This window comes from Peromyscus leucopus, chromosome 3 (assembly GCF_004664715.2).
Source record: "Peromyscus leucopus breed LL Stock chromosome 3, UCI_PerLeu_2.1, whole genome shotgun sequence".
Taxonomy (NCBI): domain Eukaryota; kingdom Metazoa; phylum Chordata; class Mammalia; order Rodentia; family Cricetidae; genus Peromyscus; species Peromyscus leucopus.
In genome coordinates this window covers 102,963,575-102,986,063 of record NC_051065.1, presented here as the reverse complement: position 1 = coordinate 102,986,063, position 22,489 = coordinate 102,963,575, and the positions used below count along the sequence as shown (strand labels likewise).

The 22,489-nt window shown below is 47.1% G+C and overlaps 1 protein-coding gene across 1 annotated transcript in view; it reads right to left on the bottom strand.

Moving 5' to 3' along the window:
* The window catches only part of Anxa4 (annexin A4), a 58,639-nt gene extending 47,384 nt beyond the window's left edge, over positions 1-11,255 (bottom strand). The window contains exon 1 of the mRNA XM_028853853.2: positions 11,176-11,255. The gene's annotated coding sequence lies outside the window, so the exon portion shown is untranslated. The remainder of the gene's footprint in view (positions 1-11,175) is intronic.
* Positions 11,256-22,489: the final 11,234 nt, after the last annotated feature.

The following is a 22,489-nucleotide window of genomic DNA, read 5'->3' as shown; positions in this document are numbered from 1 at the left end:
GTTCAGTGGATGAAAGCCCTTTTCTCCAAGACCTTAGCTCATTCCCAGGACCCACATGGACGAAGGAGAGAACCGAGTTGTCCTCTGATGTCTACACATACTCTAAAGAAAATGTAATAATAAAACACACACACACACACACACACACACACACACACGAGAGAGAGAGAGAGAGAGAGAGAGAGAGAGAGAGAGAGAGAGAGAGAGAGAGAGAGGGGGGGGGGAGGGAGGGAGGCCGGTGAGGCATGCCCATCAAATCATTTCTAGCACTCAGGAGACTGAGGCAGGAGTTTGAAAGTTGGACTATTTTGCATGAGCTTGTCAATAACTAAGTGTTTTTTTAAATGATAGAAACTGAGAATTAGAGCAAGCTCCTTGAAAACAGCCCTCCCCTGCTGGAGAGTGGGTGTCAGCACACAGGGGTGACACAGGGCAGGCTGCTGACCCACAGTCTCTTCACCTTGCACTGACTACAGCTATATGGTAGCTCTGTTTTTAAAGTCTGTATCATTTGGATTGCATTCACTCTTCAAGAGGCATCAATTCCCCCGAATGCACTAACTTTACGTTTTAAAATGCATTCATTTCCTGCTCCTGCAGGACTGAAGTTTACTTTGACCACAGTGCACAACGCACCTGCCAGGCAGTGCGTCCTGTCTAGTATTACACGTAACCACTAACTGGTACCAGCAGCTTTGTTCACTTTGAATATTTTTCCAGGCACTAAGCAATATTTTAATGTGTTCATTTGAATATGGTTCACAGACAGTACAATGTACTCATTTGCAATTTGAATTTGCTAATTATCTTACATTATTTTCTAGCTTAAAAAGGTAAATGTGGATATATATGTAATATATTATATATATATATAGTTTGGGTTTTTTTTTTTTTTTTTTTTTTTTTGAGACAGGGTGTCATTTTGTAGCTCGGGCTGGTCTGGAGCTTACTATGTAAACCATGCTGGCCTCAAACTCACAGAAATCCACCTGCTTTTACCTCCCAAGTGCTGGCATTAAAGGTGTGCACCATGATGCCTCGCTGATATTTAAGAATTTTAAACGGAAACTTGCTCCCCATGTAGACATGACAGATGTCAGGAGCTTCAGTATTGCCACTATGAAGAGAAGGTGCAGGAGTTGACCCAGGAGCTCACCAGTTCACTTGGACACATGCAGTTCTAAAAGCCGTAGGCCTTTTGGTTCAAGTCAAATTCTTCTGGAGAAGACGAATCAGTTTTTTAAATGAGGTTTTAATGGAAATTTTTAAACATTTGGGCCAGAGTCTTGTGCTCTCCAGGCTGGTACCTAACTCACTACATAGCCTGACCCTCCACTCTCCCCCTCCCCGCCCTGCTGGGTCATAGCTGCACCTGACTACAGATGTTTTGTGTGGTTTAGGGGTCAAGCCCAGGGTTGTGAGTGCCAGACTCTACCAACTGAGACACATGCCCAGCTCGTGAAATAATTTTTTTCATACTTAATTTAGCTACTACAAAAATCTTAAGTATGTTTAAAATATTCTGAGAATGCGATGATGGTAAAACTATAAATACTATGAAATCCAAATATGTACCAAATTTTTCTGGTGACAAGTAAACACTGAAATTCAAATGTGCCACCACTGTCAAATAGCATAGACTGAAAGGCATCATTAACACTTTTATAATGATTATAGATGATCATACTTTGGATATGATGGTAAAATAACCCAGTTTTGTTTTTTATTTTGTTTTCCATGCAATGCTGGGGATTGAATCCAGGCCTTTGCAAATCCTACGCCCACACTCAACAACTGTGGTGCATCCCGGCTTCCATCTTTACTACTGAAGTTAATTTGTTTCCATCTCTTTTTACTTACATCATGTTTAATATTTCTTGAGTGGCCTGAAAGTCTGGGCAGCATTTGAGCAGTAAGTAACTAGAGTACTGTCTGCACTCTATCCTCTTTTCACTGTGTGTGTGTGTGTGTGTGTGTGTGTGTGTGTGTGTGTTGTCTGTGTGAGTGTGGGTGTATGTGTATGGTATGTGCAGTTCTGTGTGTGGTGTGTGTATGTGTATGGTATGTGTAGTAGTGTGTGGTGTGTGTGTGTGTGTGTGGTGTGGTGTGTGTGTGTGTGTGTGTGTGTGTGTGTGTGTGTGTGTGTGTGTGTTAGCACATGCAGAGGCCATGGGATGACACCAGCATGCCATCCTCAATCGAGTCTCCACATTATCTTTTGAGCCGGCATCTCTCACCGACCCTAGAGCTTGCTGTCTAGACTTGACCGGCCAGAACCAGGACCCAGCTGGCTCCGCCCCCTAGAGCCAGCGTTCTAAGTACACATGCCCAGGCCTGCCTCTTACATGGGTGCCCTGGATCCAAACTCAGGTCCTCACACTTACACAGCCAGCCTTGTACCCACCGAGCCGTGTCTCCAGCCCCTTTACAGCTCCATACTTTACTACAAGAAACTCAGGCTTCCAAATGTAGCTCATGCTAGGCCACTGCACGGCACAGCTCTAGACATGGCTCACTGTTTTCTGTCACTGTGACAAGACCAATGCTGACAAAATGGTCATCGCAGTCAGACCTTGTTCTCCAGACTGCATAGGCACGGTTACTATCCTTGCAATCCTCACCAAAAGACGAGTGTGTTCCGAGTGCCTGCATTCTGCCGCTCACATCAGACAGACGGGGGAAGGGGGGCGGGGAGGGGAGGAACATTAGGGGAGATTGTCCTTGGAAACAATCTGCTTCAAAGAAACACTTGGGTACTCGACACCCTCAGTGTGCGGCAGAGCACACCCTTTACACTTTCTGGTCTTACACCAGTTGGCTTACTCATTTAAACTCACATGGAGCCCTTAAGTGCAGGATACTAAAAAGATGCTGAACTGAATCTGCCTGCGGAGCAGGTTAGTTGCCCTCCTTGGAGGGGATGAGTTTGAAAATCAGGGGTCTGTCTGTCTGCTGGGTGGGCAGAGGCAGAGCGGCTCGTTGATAGCTGAGCGGCTCACTGAGCCACACACCTGCTTGTGAGTGTTAGGAGGAGGAGGGAGGGGAAGGCAGAGGCTGGTTCCTGCTGAGAAGCTGCGGTTTATCTCAGGGCAGTGGGGTATCTGCAGGAAACTCTGGGGTAGGCTGAGGGCAGCAGTGACAAACCAAACAGCTTCCTAATCACCGCCACTCCACTCTGGCCCAGGTCAGGAAGGAGCTGAGGTGGCTTTGGTGAGAGGTAATAAGGGCCTAAGTGAGGCCATAACAGTGCGGAGCAGCTCTGAGGAATAGCAAAGAGACAGGCCAGACAGAACGCCATCCTGGCTTGGTAGAGAGGGTAAAGAGAGTCAGGCATACTTTATGGAACATACTTCTTGCCTGGATAGCTAAATGTGGCTTCTTGCCCATTCATCCTTAGATACACTGAGTTCAGACGACATTAGAACGCTTGACTGGACATCCTGTAGGACTCCAGAGCTGAGGCTCCATGGTGGAGTACTTGCTTAGCATTTAAGAGGCCCTGGTCCAACCTCCAGTACCATAGAAACTAAACAAATAACAAAAAAAAAAACCTTCAATAAACATGGGCGATCAATTTAAATAGCTACCTCTGAAAACAAGGCATTCGAATGGCCAGCCCTACTGGGGGAAGGCCCAGCGTCACCACTCACCAGGGAAGACCAGGTCAAAACCACAGAGATGTCACCTGCTCCCAGAACAGGCTGCTGCCGTCCAAATGACTAAGGACAGCCAGCTCAAACAAGCACGGCATCAGGATCCTTGCACAGTGTTGGTGGGAATTCAAATTGCTACAACCACCATGGAAAGCAGTATGGAAGTTCCTCAGGAAATGCAAACAGATCGCCTTCGTATGACCCAACACTCCCACTACGGGGTATAACTCAGAGGAAGTGAAATCAGTGGGTAGAAGAGACACCGACTGTCCCATGTTCATGGCAGCCCCATTCACAACAGTCAAGAAACGGGACCAACTTAAGCATACATCAACTGAAGAATGGGCAAAATCAACAAAGCAAAACTCCAGTGAACACATACGGTGTGTGCTATGAGTCACAAAGAGAATGAAAAGCCCTGTCATTTACAGCTGCTTGGATGGAACTGGAGGTCATTGAACTGAGACAAACACAGAAAGACAAGCACCACACTACCTCACTCATGTGGAATATGAAACGTGTGCAGCCATAGAAGTTGAGAGCAGGAAGGTGATTACCGGGGGCAAGGGAGAGGGCGTGTGGAGAGATTGATCAGTGGGTTCTAGTTAGAACAAGGAGTTCTGGTGTGGATTGTGTAACAGGGTGACCACATATATTCATAATACATGGAACATTTCCTAAAGCTAGAGACAGTGGGTGTGCATCTTGGTTGGTAGAGTGCTTGCCGGGCATGCACACAGCCCTGGGTTCGATGCCCAGCACTGCTTGCTAATAAAACCAGATGTGGTAGCACATGACTGTAGCCCAACACTAGGGAGGGACGCAGAAAGATCAGTATTCCAAGGTCATCCTTGGCTATATAAGTTCAAGCCCACCTGGTCCATGTGAGACCCTGCTCAAAAGAACAATTCAAGTCTGAGTGGAAGAGTCACTCAGAACATAAAAATCTTCAAATATATACTTTAAAATTTCCTCTTTGCCCTGGAGAACTAAGGCCTTAGTACAACACAACATTCAAAAAGGGCCCTGGAAGGTGACTTGAATATTATCAATAAATCCTCTGTGACTAACAGTGCCTACTTGAATTTACTGTATTCAACATATCCAGGATCAATTTTCTGTGGTCATTTTTCTCTAACCCCTTGAGTTGGCCAAGTGATAAGACACTTTAGATTTTCAAAAACATGTAATTTCAAAGGGCTTACCAAATTGTATCCTTTCCTCTACTTTGGTATCAAGTAAAAATATTTTTTCATAGATGGGGAATTTCCCCAGGCATGGTAGTATAGACTTCTAATCCCAGCACTCAGGAGAGTGAGGCATGTGGGTCTCTGTGAGTTCAAGCCAAATTTGTCTATGTAATGAGTTCCAGACCAGCCAGGGCTACAGAATGAGACTCTGTCTCAAATAGTAGCAGTAGTAGTAGTTAGTAGTAAAAACCCTGGAATTTCCTAAAAGACATTAAGATTCTTTTTAGGGGTCATAGAGCAGTTTAACATATCAAGGAGTCACAGGAGAAAAAACACAAATACTAATAAACAGATAACATTGATTTACTATTTACTTATTCTGAGGCAGAGCCTCATGTAGCCTTTGAACTTGCTAGGTAGCCGAGGGTGACCTTGAACTTCTGATCCTTATGCCTCCACCTCCCCGTCGATGGATCATAGACATGTGCTGGGATACCTGCTCTCTGCTGCGCTGGAGACCCGGGGCTTCACACATATGAGGCAGCATGCTCGGCTTCGGGCCCTTCCTTTATTTTTCATTTTAAGGATAATATATGTTTATGGGCAGAAATAGCGTCATTTCACTTTACTCCTGTCCAGCCGACCTCGGACTTTGCAGCAGGATGGATCCTGGCAGGCAGAGCTCTTGTGTCCCTGTGCCCCCTCTCACTCGTGGTTTCCCGTCCTCTGTCATTACTTCAGTTCCCTGTGAGAGCTGAGAAAGTTGTTTCTCATCCCCGCGCTTGTGGGCCTGGGAAGAATGTTCCAGGGCAGTGCCGAAGAGTGGATCTGTCCACCCCTTCAAACGGAAAGATTAACTCGCAGAGAACTGTAGAGATCGGAGACGTTACAATCTATTTCCCTTTTCACCTGATTTCATAACTTATCAAATTAGCTGAAAACACTGAAGAGGGCATGTTAAAACAATGCAAACCTACCACTGCTTATTCCTGTTCATTCCAGTTTGGGGATTTAGAGGTTTTGTTCTTTTTTCTTCCCTTGGTCAGATTTAACAATACTAATACTAATTTTGTGTCCTACTCTTTTCTCTTTTATTGTTTTTAGATTTCATTTTTAACAGTGTGTGTGTGTGTGTGTGTGTGTGTGTGTGTGTGTGTGTGTGTGTGTGTGTGTGACCTGTGCAGGACAGAAGGAGGCAGATCTGGAGCTGGACTTACAAGCCGTTGGAGGCCACCGGCATGCGTGCTGTCCTCTGTAGTGCAGCCCTCTCTCTTTACTGCTGAATACCTCTCCAGCCCCTTGATCTCCCATATTCATGCAGTCACAAAATCCATCATTTTACAGAATGCACACTCTTCCATCACACTGACTCTCATGTAGCTCAGGGCTGTGTGCGCTGCAGACTCTGTGACTCACTTCGTCCTTTACAGGGAGGCAAGTAAGCAGACCCAGTTTTCTGTTCCTGGAGCTAGCCTGCAGCATTTGCACCGCGTTTGCCCCCTTGCACACAGCTCCACACACGTCCCAGGGGAAACCCTAGAATTGAAGTTGCTAGAACGTCTTCTTACAAAAATTCAACAAATGCTACCAAATTTCCAAGCAATTCTTCACATGAGCCTCAGGTGCTTTCCACACACCCTTGCCTGGGTTCAGAAGGGTGTTTGGAAACCTCTTGAAACTCTGTGGAGAATGTTAAGTATGTGTTCGTTTTTCTCAAGGGACCGGTGGCTTCAGTTACATTCTTATGGGGCGGGCACCTCCAGAAGGATAAGAGCTACCGAGTCACCGGGTAGTGGTGGCGACGCCTTTAATCCCAGCACTCGGGAGGCAGAGCCAGGCGGATCTGTGAGTTCGAGGCCAGCCTGGGCTACCAAGTGAGTTCCAGGAAAGGCTCAAAGCTACACAGAGAAACCCTGTCTCGAAAAACAAAGCAAAAAGAAAAAACAAAACAAAACAAACAACAAAAAAAAAAAAACTACCGAGTCAAAAGGTCCTCATGAGCATCAGGAAGACACACCTGCAGACAATGGCACTAAAATGCAAAAAAAAAAAAAAAAAAGTGTTTGTTCCTCTGCTCCCTGAGAGGTAGATGTTGGGCCCAATTCCTGTAAAGGCCCTGCTCCCTTCTCTAGGGTAGAGAGCTCAGGCACAAAAGAATTAGGAGACTGAGAACCCATGTTAGCCTCTGATAGCACATGGTCCTTTGCCAGGGGGAAGGTCCCTCCACACGGAGGATCACATCCACGTGGGCCAGAAAATGTCTGCTCTCTGGCATCTCATTGTTCAGACTCTGTGTGGCATCCAGGCCAGCGGGTTAGGGGAGGCGGGGGAGGAACCCACAGGATGCCTACATGGTGACCTCCAGTCTGGCCTTTAGTCACCATTTATGCCTGTGCTGATGGCAGAGAGAGCTCAGGAGGTGGTATGACAATTTACTGACCTCAAGCAACGGGAACCTTTAAGTTTAGAAAATGCTCTTCAGAAACGGTGTTTCAGGGTCCCCCAGCAAAATCACAGCTCAATTCAAATACAACCAAGGAACTATACCCCATATAACCCACAGAAGGCCTCAGAGACCTGTGGGGTTTTTTGTTTGTTTGTTTTGAGACAGGGTTTCTCTGTGTAGCTTTGAAGCCTTTCCTGAAACTCACTCTGTAGCCCAGGCTGACCTCGAACTCACAGACATCCACCTGGCTCTGCCTCGCGAGTGCTGGGATTAAAGGCGTGCACCAGCACTGCCCAGCGAGACCCGTGGTTTTTAAGGTGGCTAGTGGAGTGTGTTCATCCATCTCAGTTTCAATCAGGCTGAACAACAAGAAGCAGAAAACTGCGGGCTGGAGGTAAGCGGAGAAGTGCTGGGCACTGCAAGACTGCGCTGAGGGACGAGGGGCACCATGCAGTTGGTAAACTGCTGCCGGGTAAGCAGGAGGACAGTTGGACCCCCAGAAACTGTATTTTTAAACTGTGAGGTGGGGTAGGTTGCTAGGTGTGCTTAGGCTCCCACTGCTGGGGAGGCACAAACACATCCTTGAGGCTCACTGGCCAGTCAGCCTGGCTGAGGGGGAGAGCTCCAAGACAAGAGAGACACTGTCTCAAAATAAAGGAAGATGAGGAACAACAGCTGAAGTTGTCCCCCAGGCTTCCACAAGCACATGTGTTCATGTGTATATTCCCCCACCAGCCCCCGCAAACACACACATAGAATTGTGTCTGGAGGGAGAAACGTCTGTTGTTAATCAGATCTCTACTGTACTGACTGTTTAGCAGAGGACTGTCCTTCGGAGTGGGGAAGTTTAGAATGTTCCTCCTCACGTGGAACATCAACCTTCACATCACCCAGAGCATGCAGTGTAATGACAGATCAGTCCAATGGAAGGTCACACTCTCACACCTCACTCAGCTTAGCAAGCATGCTCATTGGTGAGTCTGTAAGGCCTGCTTCTCACAGTGAGCTCCTGGGAACAACTTTAAACATACAGATCCTGGGATCCCAGTTCATCACACTGGATCAGAATCTGGGGCAGTGGCCCGCCAACTGTGATGGTGCACACTTGTGTAACTCAGACTTCAGCAGACTGAGACAGAAGGATGGCAAAATCTAGGTTGGCCTGGGTTACACAGTAAGGACATTTCAAAAAAAAAAAATTTTTTTTTTTTTAAAAGGATGGGACAAGAGCCAGGCATTGTGATACATGCCTTTAATCCCAGCGCTTGGGAGGCAGAGGCAGGTGGATCTCTGTTGAGTCCAGCCCAGCCTGGCCTACAGAGTGAGTTCCAGGACAGCCAGGGCTACACAGTGAGACCCTGCCTTGGAAACAAACAAACAAACAAGAATAGTGCAAGAATCTGAATATTGTTTAGACTTCCTAGGGGATTCCGATGCACCCTGAAGTTTGGGGAAGTATTAGGACCAGGACTTGAGGCAACGTTTCTTCATCTGTGAAACCCGGTTAAGAGCCCATCTCAGGCTGAAGAGAATTAAAGAACGTAGGCTGACCATTACTCAGACACTCTGAGAAGGCCATCGCGGTGCCTGTTAAACTCCCTCCATACTCTAACTGCATGAGAACAAACCCCCAAGGGCTTGGTTTGGGGAAAATGACACCCCCAAACTCAAGCAACTCCTTTTTGAAAGCTTCCTGTTTTAGACTTTAAAGGTATATAAGTTTGGTGGCTGGAGATGTGGCTCAGTTGGTAGAGTGTTCACCTAGCATGCACAAAGCCCTGGGTTGGACCCCAGCACCAAATAAACTAGGTGTGGTTGTGTACATCTGTAATCCCAGCATTCAGGACTAGAGGCAATAGGATCAGAAGTTTGAGGACATCCTCGGCTACACAGAAAGCTTGAGGCCAGCCTGGGCTACATTGGAGCCTGTCTCAAAATAAAAGATAAATACAGAATATAGTCTTTGAGGGTTCTCCTCTAAAATTTATTATGACTGTTTAAATATAAAACATGATTTTAATCAAATAATCGGGTGAAACTGGCACGTAAGGAAAATCTCTGTAATTCACCCTGTAAGTGTCCCTCTTTCCCTGACAAGTAACTCACCATCTCCAATGAAGACCATCACCTCGATCTCCCTCAGTGAGGAGCAGGGTAGCCTACAAGTGGGTAAGCAAGATCAGGAAAAGAAACCAATGGCTGGTCACAAGGCAATGTGCCCTGGGACATGGGGCTGGAGGGCCAAGAGGCTCACCCTGTGGGTACTGATGGCTGGCAGGTGCAGCCTGACCCAGAAGTTCATTCATCTCCAGGCTGCTTTCAGAGAAAGCATCATCACAAGCAAGGACTCTGGTTAGGAGGAAATCATTGCCCTTGGCCTAATAGTTATGTCTCTAGTACCTGTGGGTGAATGTGCACCCCAAAATCAGAAGCCTGTTCTGACTTTGGCAAAATGGCTATCACGGAAGTCTGTGGGCTCTCGGTGTTCGTGGCTGCTGTGGTTCGTGGTGTCTGTGGTTACTGCTTCCCAATCTAACTCCTGACTTCTCCTGCTTTTTTGAAAAAAAAAAAAGTGTGTGTGTGTGTGTGTGTGTGTGTGTGTGTGTGTGTTCTCCAAGGCCACAAGGTGCCAGATCCCCTGGAGCTGGAGTCGCAGCCCATCTGAAGTGGATGCTGGGAATCCAACTGTCGTCCTCTGGAAGAGCAGCAAGTGCTCCTAACCACTGAGCCATCTCTCTAGCCCCTACCTGCTCTTGTGTTTGTGTTTTGGTTTTGGTTTTTTGGATTGTTCTCTCATGCAGTCCAGGTTAGCTTCCATTACCCTGAACTACCGACTGTCCTGAGGCGCTGGGATTTCAGGCAAGAGTACTCCTGGTTTGCTCGGAGCCAAGGATGAAACCGCGGGCTTCTGGTATGCTAGGCAGGCACTCTACCAAGTCCTCTTACCCGGTCTACTCTCTGTTCTGTACGGATTCACTGGCATCCATAGAGCTGCTTCCCACCTAAGAAAGCGGGCATCTGGAAAGGATGGGCGGCGGGACGGATAACTCGCGGGCCATCCCATCCACCCTTTCACCATCAGCTGGAGAGCCCAGTTTTAATGAAAGACACAGTTGCTCAGTGCCCACAGTGCTCCTCCAGTAACCGGAGGCTTTCACACACTTTCACATGTCAAGCAAGCAGAGTATTAAAAGCCGCCATCCTCTTAGACGCCAAAGCCCCTGGCTGGTCAAGGCTCTGAGGACGAGTGAGACTGGTGAGACTGTAGCCACAGGCGGACCCCGGGACACGCGGCTCAGAATAAGGTGATTCCCGGGTGCCAGGCACTGCGCAGAGGCCGTTCGGCAAGGGGTGGGGCGGGGCGAGGAGCGCCATAAGAATAAGAGAAAGTAAACTTACCTGTAAAAAAGAAAAGGTAACGCAAGTGGTGCTAGGGTGAGCTTCAACTCAGCAAAGGACTACAGGGGTCTGGGAGTGGTGGGCTGGGCTGGGTAGTGCTGTGTACAGCGCTGCCTGCTCCTTTCTACCGCTTCCCAGGTGGCTGCTCGGGCTCCGGACCGCACGCACGCGGTGCCAGGTGGCTCAAAGAACCCCGTTTGGTCGCAATACCCCGTCCCTGAGCTAAGGACCCCCAGCCACAGCCTAGGACAGCCGGCTGGAGCTCAAGACTTCCATACCCGAGCCCAAGACCTGCGACCGAGCCCAGGATCCCGGGACTAAGTTCAGGTCTCCAGGCCCCACTCTAGGACCTGCGGCCGAACCCAGAGTCCCCAAACCAAGTCTAGATCTCCAGGTCCGAGCCTAGGACACCGGCCCGAAGTCTAGGATCCACACCCAGAGCCCAGAGCCCGCAGCCGAGGTCTGGACCCCGGCCCAAGCCCCTTACCTCCCGTACGGAGACCGGCTGTGTGTCTACTGCGGCTGCCACACCCTCGTCCCGGCCGACAGGACCCGCCCCGTCTTGGGGTGGAGACTGAGCACGAGTTCCTGGTTGTCCCTTTGCCCACGGGATGAAAAGTCCCTCCCAGGCGGAGCATAGCTAGAGCCGCGCCGCACTCCCCCCCCCCCCCGCACCAGGAGGCGCCCGAGGCTGCTCCCGCCACGGATCCCGCACACGGCTTCCCTACCCCACTCAGGACCCTCACCCAACAAAGGACCCTGAGCCTGCACCGCCAAAACCCACTCGGGATCCCTACCCTGCACAGCCAGACCCCACCCACGTCCTCAATCCCAGGATCTCAGCCTCGGGTCCTGGAGGGGTCACACACATCACACCTACGCCCAGACCTTTTCCAGTGGGCTGGAAAAGTAGAAAATGACATTCGAGGGCACAATTCGTGCCCTTCTTCCACACTAGAACTTATGTTCCAGAAAAATCCTAGCAGTTTTACACCTCTTTAAGAAGACAATTGCAGGCCGGGCGGTGGTGGTGCGTGCCTTTAATCCCAGCACTTGGGAGGCAGAGCCAGGTGGATCTCTGTGAGTTTGAGGCCAGCCTGGTCTACAGAGTGAGATCCAGGACAGGCTCCAAAACTACACAGAGAGAAACCCTGTCTCAAAAAAACAAACAAACAAACAAACAAACAAAAAAGACAGTTGCAGTCTTAAGAGTCTGGAGAAGGGTGCAGGAAGGTGAGTACAAGGCACCTTTGGGGACTTGAGGTTAGCAGCAGCTCCTGGTTTCCCGCTGAACCCCCCTACTGCCACGTTGCTTGGTTGCTAGTCTGGTTCTTGCTCCTTGCTTGTGTACCCAATCGGGGCACACGCTTGAAGAATCAAGCCTGTGGCTCTACAGGCAACCTCCAATTTCACTTGAGAAAGAATGGATTGCTTTGGGCAACGTTTGCTATCCAGCCAACCAAAACCCAAGTGGTCATTACATTAAATCATATCAGCAACATGTGGCTAGAGGAGATGGCTTATTGTGTGGCTAATAGCTGTGGGTTCAGGAGGAGACAACTGATCTAGGCTTGGGCCTGTCCTTTCATGTTTGAAGGTCTAAATGTTTCTAAGCTTCCGCAGGGGGAGGAGACAAAATTAACCAAGGTTATAGGAAGAACCAAATAAAGATACTTCACTTCTGGAAGATTCGAGGCTGTTGCATCCTTTTAAAAATAATTAGGGCCGGGCACTAATGTTTAATTAATCCCTGTACTCGGGAGGCAGAGGCAGATGGATCTCTGTGAGTTCGAGACCACCCTGGTCTACAGAGAGAGATCCGGGACAGGTACCAAAGCTACACAGAGTAACCTTGTCTCAAAAAAACAAAACAGAACAAAAAACAAAACAAACACAACAACAGCAAAAACAAAACAAAACAAAATTAGGTGCAGGGAAGGGGAAAGTAAACGTTAGAATCTTAGTGCCCAGCAACTGCTGTTAGCATCCAGCTAAGCTGACCTTCATAGCAAGTGCACCCAGACGACAGCCCCCTGCTGCACCTTCTAAGAATGAGGGACTGGAGAGATGGCTCAGCGGTTAAGAGCACTGGTTGCTCTTGTACAGGACCTGGGTTCAGTTCCCAGAACCCATATGGTGGTTTACAACCTTCTATAAAATGCCATCTTCTGACCTCCGCAGGCACCAGGCACACAAGATGCACATATGCCCTTGCAGACAAAACACCCATTCGCAGAGAGTAACATAGTAAATCTTTTTTTATATAAATATAAAAAGAGGGCTGGAGAGATGGCTCAGAGGTTAAGAGCACCGACTGCTCTTCCAGAGGTCCTGAGTTCAATTCCCAGCACCCACATGGTGGCTCACAACCATCTGTAATGAGATCTGGCACCCTCTTCTGTATACATAGTATAAATAATATTTTATATATATATATAAATATATATATATAAATATATATATATAAATATATATATATAAATATATATATATATATATATATATATATATATATATATATATATATATTATATATATATAACGAGCACTGACTGCTCTTCCAAAGGAGCCCAGGTTCAATTCCCAGCACCCGCTTGGTGGCTCACAACCGTCTGTAGCTCCAGTTCTGCAATCTCCTCTGGCCTCCAAGGGCACCCGGCATGTAAGTGGTGCACAAACATGCATATAGACAAAATACCCACACACTTTTTTTAAAATACCAAAATAGATACATGTATTTACTTCAGATTTCTTCCGAAGTTGAATGAAAGCAAAAGTGGATTTTTTTTTTTCATTTTACAACACATCTGGGCTTCATGGTACACACCTGTAACCCCAGCACTTGGGAGGTAGAGCAGAAGGATCAGGAGTTCAAAGCCATCCTCAGCTACTTTGCAAAGTCAAGGCCAACCTAGGATACATGAGCCCCTGTCTCAAAGAAGAAGGAGAAAACAATAGTTCTATGGATGTAACCCACTGGTAAAACATACACTAAGCATGTACAAGGCCCTGGATTCAATCCCCCAGCACTACATAAGCATGAACATCTTTCAAGGCCAAGGGAACCAGAGAGGGAAAACAACAACCTGACTCCTCTGGCAACGGAGACGCAGAAAGCCAGGTGACAAATGTGGCCGGCCTGAGAAAGCAGAGCCCAGTGCCAGGAGAAAGCCAAGAAGCAGCGTGAAATGTGATCTCATTTCTCAAGATCTGGAGGGCTCGGCGGTACCAGGTGCCTCTGAAAGCAAATCTTCAGGTAAGACTGAAGTCAGGCGGCTCCTCGGAAATCTTTTCAGGCAGCAGCTGGTGTTCTCTGTCCCCTCTGTCCAGCTGTCCCCTCTCCTCTTTCACCCAGGTAGAAGGCTGGAAGATTGGATGGACCTTCTCCAAAAGGGGTCGAGAAGGGTATTTTGGAGGTAGGGGTGTCTGGTTGTCAAAGGCAGCCTTCTACTTGGTGACTTAAAACAATGGCCACTTTATTTCTGCCTTATTATAATTCATGACTTTGTGGGTCTGAATTTGGACAGTGCTGGGCTTGGCATGCCCGACACTTTCTATCATTGTGGCATCAATGAGGCTGATTGGTATAGCAGGCTAGCTGGATTCACCAACCTGGAGAGTCAGTCATTCATGTGCTGGGCAATGTGGTACTATGGCAAAGTATGGAAGACTGCCCTCCAGTGACACCGTCCTCCAGAGAACCTGCATATACCATCTCCACTTGAAGTCAGATTTCCTGTGGAAGTTCAGGGTCTCCAGAAAGAACACTGTACAGGATCCAGCAACTCACTGTCTAGGCTTCAAGGAGATCAGACATGATGTTGGGCTCCATCCATCTAGAGTCACTAAGGCCCACCTGACTTCAGGGCTCCACTTGAGGCTCTGTTGCTGAGTGTGTGTCTTCCTGGGTGTGAGCGTATGTGAGAGGGATCAGGGTAGGAGATTTACACAAGCCTAGGGCTACTCTATAGACGACATCAGGGTGGTAAATATGGAACTGTTCAGTGCCTAGAACGCTGGTGCGGGGATTATACCCACTGAGTTGGGAAACTGGAGACTCTGGGGTATCTAAGAGCAAAAACACAGAGAGACTGTCATCAGTTGCTCAGAGCAACAGGAAGCCATGCTAAGGTTAATAAAGGCACGCCGTCAAGTCCCACCCACTCACAAGTGCAGGCAGCCTGCCAATCTTGTTTGTGGGATGGCTGGACAAAATTCAGGACCCTTAGTGAAACTGGAATTTCAGCTAGACATGGTGCTACTTGCCAATAATCCCAGCACTTGTGAGGCAGAGGCAGGAGGATCAGAAGTTCAAGGCCAGCCTGGGCTACATAACAAATTCAAGGTCAGCCTGAGCTACATGAAACTTTATTTCAAAAAAGAAAAAAAAAAAGAATTCAGATGAATGACAAACATTTTTTTTTTTACAAAGTATAACAGCTGTATATCATAAAAATGTCTTAAATACTGCATGGAGCAACTTACGCTAAACATTGTTGGCTGTTCTTCAAAAATCCCAACTTAAGTAGGTATCCTGTTTTGTTTTGCTAAATATGGCACCCTTAAGAGCAGATGAAGGCCATCAGAATTTAATGGAAGGATCTAACATGAAAGAGACAACCCCAGGGGGCTGGAGAGATGGCTCAGAGGTTAAGAGCACCGACTGCTCTTCCAGAGGTCCCGAGTTCAATTCCCAGCAACCACATGGTGGCTCACAACCATCTGTAATGAGATCTGGTGCCCTCTTCTGGTGTGTAGACATACAAACAGAACACTGTATACATAATAAATAAATAAATCTTAAAAAAAAAAAAAAAAAAAGAAAAAGAAAAAAAAGAAAGAGACAACCCCAAAGCATACACACAGGAAAGGGAAGCTGGGAAGAAACAGACTCAGGAGAGAGGAAAACTCAGAGGGTCAATTATTAACCTCTGGGAAATAAAGTTGGGATAAAAGTAGAATAGACATCCTTTAAGAAGATAGTCAGGGAACTAAGCTAGATCTTTAATGTTTTAAAGTCCAAGATCTTTTAAATTAAAAATATGGAAACAGCAGAAAAAACTGAGGCCAGTGAGGTGACGCAGCTGAAGGAATCTGCCGCCAAGCCTGATGACCCGAGTTTGATTCTTGGGACTCAAGATAAAGAGATAAATGACTCCTGGAAGTTGTCCTCTGACCTCCATGTGCATGCATACCATGGTGTGAACACACACACATAAATAAATGCATAATTTAAATAAATAAATAATTAAAATTTTAAATGAAAATACTCAGTAGGAGTGGGAGAAGGGAGAATTAAGAAATAAATGCAGCCATCCCCTAGCGTCCTCAGAGGATCTCCCCCAGATCCTAGGTCAACACTAACATCTCTGGATTTCTCAGTCCCTCGTTTTACTTACTTATTTATTTTTGTGTTTTTGAGACAGGGTCTCACTATGTAGCTCTGACTGTCCTGGAACTCACTATATAAGCCAAGAAGGCCTTGAACTCACAGAGATCGGCTTGCCTCTGCCCTCCTGAGTGCTGGAACTAAAGACATGTGCCACCACACTCAGTCTCCCTTATTTTTATCACATTCATGAATTTATTTATGTAGCTGTGTGTATGTGTGTGTGTTTATGTGTGTGTGTGTTTACATGTGTGCACATGGGAGCTATGACATACATGTGGAGGTCAGAGGACAATTGCAGGAGTTGGTTTTCTAGCACGTGGGACCTGGGGATTGAAGTCAGGTCATCAGGCCTGTGGACAAGCCCTTTTACCCACTGAGCCGTCCTGCCAGTCCTCCAAGTTCCTAATCCCAATGGCATAACATCTGCATGTAGCACAGTGCATCCTTGCCTATCTTTTGTTTTGTTTTGTTTTTTGCTGTTGTTTTGTTGGAACATAGTTTTACTATGTGGCCTAAACTATCTCACAATAGTAATCCCCCTGCCTCATCCTGTTTGTGCTAATACAGACTTGGACATCTATAGCCTGCTCTGTCATCTGATGTGAACCATTTCTAGATGACTTACACTGCACACAACAGTGTAAACAGTTGCTGTTCTGTATCATTTGGGAAACAATAACAAGAAAAATATGTCTGTAAATGTTCTGTACAGACCCAGCCATAGAATGTCTGCAAGCCGTGGATGCATGGGTCCACGCTTGAACTCACAGATGCAGAGGGCCACCTGCAGAGACAGGACTTAAAGAAATTAGGTATGGCCTGTGGGGCGTTTACCCACCACCCCCACAGTTCCCCAGAGTTTTCTTGAGTGCAATCAGCAGGAAATATTAGATAGAAGGATTTATTGTGGAGAATATCGCGGAGATAAACAGATAGAAAATAAAGGATAGCCTCGAGAGGGCCTGGAACGGGTCTCGACTGTCTCTGGCCCAGGGTTTTTATAGAGACACCAAGGGGTGGAGCAAAAGACCTCCTCCCCCAGCACAGCCAAGTGCAGACCATCTCAGACACCTGCACTTAGGCCTGTGGTCCTGATCATCCTCTATTCGGACCTGCTGGGTAAAGCCTGGAGGAACCCGAGAACGGGCTCCCACAACGGCCATGAGGCAGACAAGATTAGGGCTAGCTTAGCATCCTGGGTCTCCACTTAGCTTGGGCTATGCACACACACCCTTAATAGTGCACCTAGCAACCTAGGACACACACACACACACACACACACACACACACACACACACACCAGACTGCAGGTTTCATACATGTCAAACAGAATAAGTTACTCCTCCATAGCAACCTTTAACAACTCCCTTTTGTGGTCAGTTTTATTTAAACACATTTCTGGATGCATCTGGGTAAGGGATGCAGGGAGCTGATCTAGCCTGAACTAATTTTGGGTGCACTCACAGTAAGCTGAACTGTGCTCTCTGAGTGAACTTTTAGAGGAAAAAAAATCTACTCACCATTTTATGCTTATGAATAACTGGATGTGCACATGATTAAAATCAGATGCATCATAGGACACGCTACTATTTCAGTAAGATTTACTATGTTCCAGCCATTGGGCACAAGCACTGTCCATATACAGTACCAGCCAGTCAGTCCTCATCGGCTTGAGTTAGATACCTTCGTAGGTGTCAATAAACATCATTATAGGCGATTATAGTGAGTGGGTTGTGCTGGCTTGAATGAAAATGTCCCTCATAGGCTCCTGTATCTGAACACTATTTGTTCAGTTGGCGGTACTATTTCTAGAGGTGGCACAGCCATGCTGGGTCATGAGGTGACCACACAGCTCCCTCTTCCCATCCTTCCTCCTCCCAAACTGTGAAAGAGCAATAACAAACAGCTGGGTAGCGGGTGCTGCAGCTCAGTGGTAGCCTGCTTGCCTGGGTGTGTGAGGCACTGGATTGGATTGGTTCTGGCACCTCAATCGACAATAACAGTAAAAATACTAAGTCAGACAGAGTGGTGTAGATCTGTAATCCCAGCATGTGGGAGGCAGAGGCAGGAGGATCAGACCTTTTAGGTTATTCTCAGCTACATGTCAGTTTTGAGGGTACCCTGGGCTACATGAGATCCTATGTCAAAAACAAAATAATAATTGTAATAAATGACTTGTTTTTGCACCATGAAATCTAGGATTTTTTTTTTACAATCAGAATACCTCCCCACGAAGGACACTGCAGGTCAGATTTGAATTTCCTCTTCCAGTGGTCACTGAAACGGTACAAGGCATGTAAGAGGGGATTTTTACCTTGAGTAACAATTCTCTTCTCCAATGCTGGAGATGGAATCCCAGGACAACCGCCAGGCTACAACCATTCTGGTAACTAGCCAGGAAGTAAGGCTAGAGGCCAGACAGCCTTTGGCCCCTAGGGACAGTGGCTTCACAAAGCCTAGAGAAGAACCTTGCAGAGACAACCTCCTCTGTGGATGGCATTTTCCATACAATGCTTAGGCTGTTGGCAGGTGATCAAACTGCAGTTAAAATAGGAGAGGAAGATTCCTACAGAATCTACAAGGACAGGCAGAGGGGCAGGAAAGAATGACTTCATCCTGTTCGGGAACAAATGCAAAGCATGTGTAAAACTTTCACCTTTAAGGATGAGTAAGCATGAAAAAATACATAGGCGCAATAGAAAATTCTAGAATATGGGCAATATAACACCTGGCAGACGTGAGAGTGAACTCCAGCACTTGGAAGGTAAAGACAGGAGTACAAAATGAAGAGTTCACTGTTATTCTGGGTTACCAACCAAGTTCTAGGCAAGCCTGGGTTACATGCAACTCTGTCTTAAAAGAAACAAAGAAGCAAGCTGGAGAGCTGTCTGAGCAGGTAGGTGCTGATCTTGCAGAGGACCCAGGCTCTCCTCAGGCAGCTCTCAGCAGCATGTAACTCCAATTTTAGGGGATATGATGCCCTCTTCTGGCTTCTTTGAACACCTGCACACACGCGCAGAGGCAGGCACTCATGCAATGTACATACATAATTAAAAATAAAAGTAAAGTATTATTTTGAAAAATGAAGACGAGGAGGAAAGGAGAGGGAGGGGGTGGTTGATGACAAAGAAAACATAGCACAAGGTGGAAGTAACTTTTTTAAAGTTTTGCAATCTGAAGAAGTCAATTTAAATAGTTTCTGATTCATCCCGTGTGGATGAAATAGGCCAAAGGCATGAACTAATATGAGTGACCCTATTTATAAGGTAGAATTAATAGTTATGAGCCAGAGTCCAAAATCTACCGGGCATTAAAAAAAACTGATAAAATATTTATTTCAAAGAGAGCCTCAGCTGGGCATGGTGGCACACGTCCTTAATCCCAACACTTGGGAGGCAGAAGCAGGTGGATTTCTGTGACTTCTAGGCCAGCCTGGTCTACAGAGTGAATTCCAGGTGAGCTCAGGCTACATAGGGAGGCCTGCTTTTAAAAGGAGAGAAAAAGGAGCACCATTAAATTCCAAAACAGAGCTTGAGGTGTGGCTCAGTAGTACAGTGCCTCCTTAACATGGGAAAAGCCTGTGGGCTCAACACCCAGAACTGAAAGAATAAACCCACGCTCCGAGATTCTCTGGCGGCCTCCAGAAATGCACTTGTCTTTTCTGGACCCAGACTTTCTCACTTGTAGAAGAGGGGCAGTGGTAGCACCTGCCTTACAGTCATGACTTTATGGGCTTAAATGATTTTGTAAGAGATTTGGAGAAGAACTTGGTAAATTCTAAACTCTATCACTGTGGCCTATTTTTCTAGTCACAGTTAAATAAAATAAAAATTCAATGATAAAACGTGTGTGTTATGAGTATGATGTGTGTATGTGTGTGTTGTGTATATGGTGTGTGCATGTTGTGTATGTGCATGTTGTGTGGTGTGTGGGTGTATAATGTGGTATGGTGTGGTGCGTGTGCGTGTGCGTGTGCGTGTGCGTGTGTGTGTGCGTGTGTGTTGTGCAAGTGTTGCCTCTGGAGGCCAGAAGGTGACATCATTCTTCTTGTGTCATTCTTCCCCTTATTTTTTGAGACAGGGTCTCTCACTGAACAGCAAGCTGCCCGCATCTGCCTGTCTCTGTCCACCCGGAGCTGGGGTTACAAGCACATCCTCCCTCTGCAGCTCTTCTGTGGGTTCCGATGCAGGTCCTGACGCTCGTACAATACGCGCTTTCCCCACTGAGCCACGTCTCCTGCCTTCATCCACCGCGCCATCTCTGCCCCCCCCATAATAAAACCTCCAGCTATCTACTCCCACCCCCAACCAATAGCATTCATGCCACCCAACGATGGCATGGCATGTTTGGAGACGCTAAAAGCTGCATCTAAGACAGGAGTTCAAGAAGAATAAACCAGAACACGCAAGACCACATGAGCATCATCATTGTCTTTGGCTTCAGGGTTGTTATGGTGGTGGCAAGATGCCTGGCTTTGGCATGGTTCACAGTCTCTTGGGTTCTGGAAAGGAAAGTGAATCCATGCATGGGCTTACATGATGTAAGCGATCCCACAAAGTGAAGAGGGCCCGAGACAGCGTGAAGGTGGTCAGGGGCTCTGAAGGCCAGTGTGGATGCCAAAAGCAAGGGTAAGGACCCCACAGCTGCCATGCCTATCGGAGGCTGGGTGAATTTTTTTTAAAGATTTATTTACTTTATGTGCACATCTGCAGGTGCTTACAGAGGCCAGAAGATGGTGTCGCATCCCCTGGAGCTGAAGTTGCAGGTGATTTTGAGCCTCCTGACTAGGGTGCTAAGGAAAACTCCACTTTGTACGAGGCATCCATTCTAAATTCCCAAAAGATAAGCAAGCTCCTGGCGACTCTGACTCCTTGCGCTCCTCCCCAGAATTGTAAAACTGTTGTGAAATGATTACCTGTTTGCTCTGTGAACTCCCATTACCGTTGTGTACAGAAGTGAGGCAGTTCCCCACCTAGCTGTAAATTCCACAGGAATGAAGCAATTGTGACCTGCCTTCAGACCCCCTCCCTTTTAAGCTGGGCCTCAAGTGCAAATGCTGCTGCGTTGGGGACCGAGGACAGCCGCAGCTTAAAGTAAAAGTTGACTGATTACAGCTGGCTAGAGTCCGGCGGGCCCACTACAGCCAACAACTCAAACCTCAGCGTGTTTACTGTGTGCAGCCCTCAGGGAGGGGTTATCTACTCCACTCTGGGTAGGGGGTCTCTGTAGGTGAGCAGTCCAAACATCAGGGAGGAGGAAGAAACTTCAGTTGCTAGTCTTTGCAACTGGGGACTGGAGCCGGGCCTTCAAGCATGCTAGGCAAGCACGCTGCCAACTGAACTATATCCCCAGCCTCCAGGCTGGCCTTGAACTGGGGCAATCCTATGGTCTCAGCTCCTACATATTGGGATTTCGTGTGTGTGTGCCATCACTCCCAACGACACCTCTAAGTTTGTGAGGGAGCTCCTAAGAAACCCCTTTGTTCTCTCTGGACACGGCAGCCCCTCCAGGGAAGGAAGGGGAGGCCTCAGTCTGTATTGAAGAGCGGCTGCTTCACCCCAAGGCTGACTGTTACACAGACAATTTTGAACAAAACTCCTGGTGTCTCTTGCTCGCATGAGGAATTCTCTCTCACCAGTGGTAACTTCTTATTTTAAGCTTCTGAAATGTCAGATTTGATTCATCGGCCAGAAATAAAGATTCATCCTTTTTAAAGACTAACTTTAATATCATGAGAATGTCGTTGTAGATCACGATGATGTCATATGAAATATGAAAATCCATGAACAAATAAAAATGAGTATAGGAAAAACTTGATCTGCATTGGGGTTGGGCTGGACAGGCCTTGGTTGGGCTAGTGGGTTTGTTGGGAGACTGTCCTGGCTTTGGAGGGTATTCACCAGCATCCCTGACGACACATTTGATTCCAGTGTCCCTGCCCCTGTAGCAGGCTTTCTTGGACAGCCAGCCTCCAAATCATGACATGCCATGGAGACTTATTAATTATGAATGCTCAGCCTTAGCTTAGGCTTGTTTCTAGCTAGCTTTTTAAACTTAAATCAACCCATTTCTATTAATCTATGTGCTGCCCCAGTCTTGTTTAACTCATCTATGAACTGCCCATCCTGCTTCCCTGCTTCCTCTGTGTCTGGCCAGCTCATCCCCAGCTGACTGGACCCTGGTGGTCTGCCCCCCTCCTCTGCCTGCCAGCCCCGCCTGTCCCTCCTCTCCCTAGCTATTGGCTGTTCAGCTTTTTATTAGACCAATCAGGCAAGGTAAAACAACGACACATCTTTACGTAGTTAAACAATACAGCATAAACAAATGAAACACATCTTTACGTAGTTAAATATTCTATTCCATAACATGCCCCAGTTGTGACCAAAATAGTACTGTCTCCAGGCATTGC